Source organism: Dermacentor silvarum, chromosome 8 (genome assembly GCF_013339745.2).
Source record: "Dermacentor silvarum isolate Dsil-2018 chromosome 8, BIME_Dsil_1.4, whole genome shotgun sequence".
NCBI lineage: Eukaryota > Metazoa > Arthropoda > Arachnida > Ixodida > Ixodidae > Dermacentor > Dermacentor silvarum.
The window spans coordinates 110,066,167-110,072,714 of record NC_051161.1 but is presented as its reverse complement, the minus strand read 5'-3'; positions in this window follow the sequence as shown (position 1 = coordinate 110,072,714).

Here is a 6,548-nt window from a genome sequence, read left to right as displayed (position 1 = left end):
GGGCACTCACATCGCTTATCAGCAGATCTATGGGAAAAGAAAAGAAAATCGAGCCGTACGGTATCTTAAAATAGCTAAAAAACTCAACACTTATCACCTGTTTATCTTGATTGCTGCTTAGGAAAACTGAGATTCAATGATTTGTTAGGTGCGTCCCAGCTCGTAAAATATATAAGAAAAATGTCTCAGTAAAGAAAGACTTCTACGTGAGCAATGACACGTGTGCTTTCTTTTTCTTTACATTTCTAGTTCTCACCCTTTGCTGCAACCCGAAGTCATCCTCATTCACATCCCGCCATATCTTTTCTGAGCTCTCACACAGACCCTTCATTTCATTCTTGGCACGACGCTATTCCGCTAACTCGCATGAGCTCGCTGGCTGGGCAAGAATTTTTGCCGTGTTCTATCTTCTCCGCAATGTCTTTACTTTCTTCCTGCTGATTCAGCGGGGACACCGCTCAGGTAATATAGTCCGCATGCTTTAATTTTTTCGCCCGTATTTCAATCCTCGCGCTTTAAGTCAAGCTGTGTACCCTCTGCAGCACCTCCAAGTTATTTCGACACAATTCTTCGCGCAGCTTTTCTTTTACATGGTTAAGACGTCCGTAGCAGGAAAAAGGCAACAATGAAGGAGCATCAAGAATAAGAAAAAGAACGAAAAAAACCCCGGAATGGCTGACTTGAAGTGCTCTTTTCGTGCCACCCGCTCCAATGACCCGACTTCCTTTTTAGTTTCTTGTTGACCTAAGAACCTACCACCTCGCTTGATGGAGTGACGGTGCCGGAGTGGAGAGCCAGAATTACACACTCCCGGAACAGCTCTCGCAAAACAAACACAACTCGGCACAGAAGTGTGGTCTGTCGGCGAAGTGTTTCGGCTACACCTACCGACAGACGACCTTCCACACTTCGCCACCGAGGACAATCACCGCGAACCAGCTTCCTGCTTTTATTCTTATACACTATGACCCTCTGCCTCCAGCCTTTCTTTCTTTTTTTCGCACTAAGTTTAAGAAGAAGCTTTGCGAAATTTCTTTCGCATTTGTGCTTAAAGTTGTGGAGCAGCATAGGTAGCAAAAAGAAGGCTGTTTTTTCATAAGTAAAGTATTTTTGGTGACGCTGACACCATACGTGCATGTTTCTTCACGTGCTAAACATTGACACCGCCTTCCACGACTTCTCTGGCTGCTATCACGCATATTTATCGCTGGGAATCATCGTGCTGCTTCATTTTTTTTGCCAAAACGATTACTCGATGCCTGCGCCCACGATAGCGTATCTAAATCGGTCGATGTTCCGAAGAATGACCGTTGCGAGGATTCCCGTGGTCGTTTGGCAATCACAACCCGGTGAATCTATGTTCAAACCCAGGGTATTATTATTTGGCGCGTCCATGTATTGTGTTTTAGTTTGTCTATATCGACATTGTGAAACTGGTCATAGTACAGACTGACCATGTGCCGTGAGAGCTTATGCGCCCAACAACCATGCAGTTAGCGAGCTTTTCTTGCCACTTATGTACAATAATTTCTGTTTATTATAGAAAGTAGTCTTTTCACTGTTCCGTTATTTCAAACTCCTGTTTATTCGCACACTTCTGTGGTCCCCGGCAAGCCCGCATCATCAGTCGGCGAATGTAGTTACAAAAGTAGAAGATTCACTGAAGAAGTCTTTCTCGGCCAAGTAAGTTATTTGGGTGTTAAAAGTAAGCGTTTGTGCAATCATGAGCTACTGGCCATTAAATCGGTGTGCTTATCGGCCAGATATGTTCGGAATAATATCTAACGAATTTTGAAACCACTGCACACTTTGATATAACGAGGTTCCACAGCAGTCCCACAGAAGCAATCATTAGCAATAATACCAGGCTTTAGGCAATAAACACTGTCTATTTCTTGTCCTACAGTCCCAAAAACCCGCTTGATTGAAAGATTACACATTGCTGTGAAGTTTGCTACACCGATTCGGTTTGAGCGCTAGCTCCAGTCAGGTCATTTTTAAGTGCTGATACCGCTTTTTTTAAATAACGGCACACCGAGAGAGTCATATTGCCTTCAGCTGAACAGGAGACTCCCGCTTCTGACCACACACGTAACAAGAATATAGGGATGAGTGAAATTAGTTAAAAGATCGATCAAAAATATTTTTCTGCTGAGACTGATTACCACTTAAAGTGCAACAAATGATCTAAATCATCCTCTAGGTCTTCGCTTTGATGTCATTCTTTCTAGTTTATCTAGAACTCTTTCGATTATGTCTAGGAAGGGTCTCACATGTTACGGACTCAAATGGAAGCTTCAACTAACGGCTTTGATTGGGAAAATGTATGAAGACTTCCCTGGCAGTTTGCTATTAAAATCTTTGCGCTCACTAAAAATTTTACAAGCCCAAGCGTCTTTTTCTTTTCGCCGATTAAACCAGCTCAATGCCACTTATAACCCGTGCCTGCTCCGTCACTGCCACTTTTGTAACATCGAAAGCCACAACAAGGTAAGCGTATAGCTCAGTGCGCGAGAAAAGCAATGCAGGAGTGCTTCTCTGCATTGTTGGATGCTACTCGATTCCGAAACCTCATTGGCTGCATGGTGAAAGCATTTAATTGCGAGTGGGTGTCTATGTACTGAGAAGGTCCAAACGAAACTCTTGTGCGGGACACTTATTTGTGCGTTTACTCGTTGAAGCAGCGATGCGAAACCCGAAAGAGTAAAGCTTTCATCGAACGTTCGAGTATAATCGCTGTCGAGTGCACTAGAGCGCTTTCGCGGCGCGGTTTATGTTCGACTGCTTGAAATTAAACACTCGAAACACATTCAAATGATACATTTAGAACGCCACGTTCCCAACTTGGAGCTGGGAGCGAGATAAAGATTCTACACAATTGCGATCATGTGGCTCACCCGATTGCTTTAATACATGGGGACAAAGTGCTCGCGCAAGCTTTCTCTGGCTCAAATGACGAGAGGTCCCCGCATGGCAGCGAACTTATTCGGAGTGCGGTAGAAAGTATTCGAACGTAGGTACGTAAGTATACAGACATGTGAGTGTTTGTAACTATTCTATTTTTAATTTCGGCCCTCTCAGACTTTGATTACAGTTCCTCCAACATTGGCTCGCACTACAAACCGCATTAAGACCTTACCGAGCACACAATAATATCATGCACTGGTACCAAGATAGCCACACCAACTCACCACTTTTGTTAGTCACCGCGACCGGTCGATTTTAAAAGCGAAGGTTTTCTTTGCGTACCTCGCCTGGTTTCGTGACCGTGGGTGCTGCGGCATGGCTGTTCTCTTGCGGAATAGGCCAACCACTCAAAGCAGATTGGATGGCAAGGAACCCAGCCCTCCCCTGGGTTCCTTGCACGACACCAAGATAGCGATCGCCTCCGCGAATTACTCTATCTATGGTGTGATTCCCCTATCTACAGGACAATTGAAAGTGTAAATAGGCAACCAGCAGTCATCAAAAAGACATAGAAACAGAGACAGTTAGTTGAATGCAAAGACTGCTAACAAAAAAGACCATGGGGATTTACAAGAATGATAAGTAAGAAATTATACTGGAAAATATCTATACTAACACGAAGGGAAGTGCCTTGCTATTTGAGTCTCGAGCTCGTACGACAAAAACATACCAGAGCAAATGTTCGAAACTTCATGAGGCATGTGAATACTGCAACAAGAATCCGCAGACCACTCAGCCCAATGCAATGAAGTGCGATGTGATTTACGCAGTGAGATCCGTAAGTAACTTGCACCTTCCAGAAATACTTGTAATTAAAGGGGAAGGAAGTATCAATCGGTCTGTAGTCGAGATAAGCAAACACGTTTAGAGTAATGTCGAAAAAATATGGGAAGAGATTGATACGACCGGTTTTGCATAAGTGCAAGATATATATAAAGAAGTTTTGAGGAAAAGAAAAAAAAGGTCAAGAAGATGTATACAAACTTCCTAGAATGAAAAGCATATATAGCATAGCTGAATAACTCAAGCAAGATAGGTGACTACTCGTACTTGTCACCGCCCCGTTTCGAAGAGGATGCCAATAAATCATTGCGTTTGGTGAGTAGCGCCACCACGGACCCGAGCACATGAGGGTTGGACCCTCCCGCGTGTAGCCGTGCGCGGCTGAGCCGTGTCTGGGGAAAGGGGGATCCTGGGGGTTGAGCCGATGCCGGGTGTTCGGACCTTTAAGGCCCCCCGGCAGAGGCAACACACCTCTTCGGCCTCTGCTTCACATAGACGGCACCCCTGGGCTGACCCACCCAGGGGAAATCGGCAGTTGCCTTTTCCTGTCCTCCTCTTTAATCTTCGTCTTTCTCTCTCACTTTCAATCTATCCTGTCTTCTGTTCACTTCCATTACTTCCAATTTCCCAGGCAGCTAGGGTTAACCTTGTGTGGGTAGCCAACCTCGGATACTCCATATTTGGTTATAGTGGTGACGTACAGCTGGCGTCTGCAGGTCTTGTGTTTACAGGCCCTCCAGCGTCCCCTTGTTGGGCTCCATGGTGGGTGGCTGGCGTTGCTGCCGAAAAATTCATTCCCCCCACTATCCGATCGCCGTCTGAAACGAGGGCGCACCGATGAAGTCTTCCAGTTTTATGGTCGCCAAAGAGAAACTTTTCCCCGATTCCATGTGATTCACGCAGAAAAAACAGACAAATCTGTACGAGCAATCTCACCTTTCCTTGTGTCAAAGACTTTGACTGATATTTTTGGACCAGGCTATAAAGCATCCAGGATGGCGAGCGGTGATCTCCTCTTGGAGCTCCGAGACCAGAAACAGTACGAAAAACTACCCAATCTAGTATCATTTGGAGATGCGCAATTAACAGTAACCCCGCACCGTACAATGAATACCACCCGTGGCGTTGTCTCAGATGACGATCTGTTGCAGCTGAGTGAGGCTGAACTCCTGGAGGGTTTCAGTGAGCAGAATGTCATCAATGTAAAACGGATTAAAATGAGGCGAGATGGCAAAGAACTCCAGACCAGGCATCTGATACTTACTTTCAACTCAAGTGTTCTGCCCGAGTCTATCGAGGCCGGGTACATCAAGCTTCGTGTTAGGCCATACGTGCCAAATCCTCTTAGATGTTTCAAATGCCAGCGGTTCGGCCATAGTTCCCAGAACTGCCGAGGCCGCCAAACTTGTGCGAAATGCAGTAGTCATGAACACTCCTCTGAGTCATGTGAAAGCTCTCTACATTGTGTGAACTGTGATGGGGAGCACGCCGCATACTCGCGGTCGTGCCCATCCTGGAAAAAAAGGAAATAGTGACAATTAAGGTAAAAGAAAACATAACTTTCAAGGAGGCACGCAGGCGGGTATTGCACCTGCCGAAAACCAGCTTTGCCGAAGTGGCGCGTCAGGGGGCAGCGCCACAGCGGCTTCCGGCGGCTGTCCGGCTCACACACAGTGAGCTGCCAGCGACGCCATCCGCCCCCTCGGCGGCTGCAGCTAGCGCTGCTCCGCCACCCCAGCAGAAGGGGCCATCAACCTCCGCGCTGGTGGCCTCCAAGGTCTCGTCCCTCGAGACGAGGCCTTCACCGCGAACAAACCGTTCTCAAGAGCGGGTGTCCAGCGCTCCGCAAGAGCCGATGGACACATCTTCCAGCCAGACGGCGCAGCCAGCGCCAAAGGAGCGGCGAGAATCTCTCGACCGCTCCAAAAAAGAAAAAGCCCGCATCACAGGGCCCGACAAGGGCTCTGTAAGTTAAGTTAGTGTTTTCACACGAGACACACAGCACAAACATTGTCTGCAACATGAACACACAGATACTACAGTGGAACGTCAGAGGATTACTTCGTAACCTCGACGACATCACAGAACTCATACATAAATTTAATCCGAAGGTGCTGTGTGTCCAAGAAACACACTTAAAGCCTACACAGTCCAACTTTCTGAAGCAATGTGCCATTTTTCGTAAAGATCGTGACAACGCTTTTGCCTCGTCCGGAGGTGTAGCCATAGTTGTAAATAAGTCTATTGCCTGCCAACATTTTGCCCTACACACGCCTCTAGAGGCTGTATCCGTGCGAGCAATTTTATTCAACAAGCTTATAACCATTTGCTCCATTTACATACCACCCAACCATCACCTGAGTAAAACGGAATTTTACAGCCTCATCGACCAGCTCCCAGAACCATACATTATCACTGGTGATTTTAATGCTCATCATACTCTTTGGGGAGACTCGCGATGCGACGCGAGAGGTCGGCTCATCGAAAACTTCCTTGTTAACTCCGGTGCGTGCCTGTTCAATAAGAAGGAACCAACATACTACAATATCCATCATAGTTCATATTCATCAATAGACCTGTCAATTGGCTCTGCCTCACTTTTCCCTGATTTAGATTGGCATGTAATTAAAAACCCATTCGGAAGTGATCATTTCCCAGTAACCCTAAACTTAGTAACCGAACATGACTCTCTTCCTCATGTCCCTCGCTGGAAACTGGCCTCAGCTGACTGGGAATGCTTTAGGGAATCCACGTACTTATCACGAGATTTTATAAATAATTTTACTATAGATCATGCC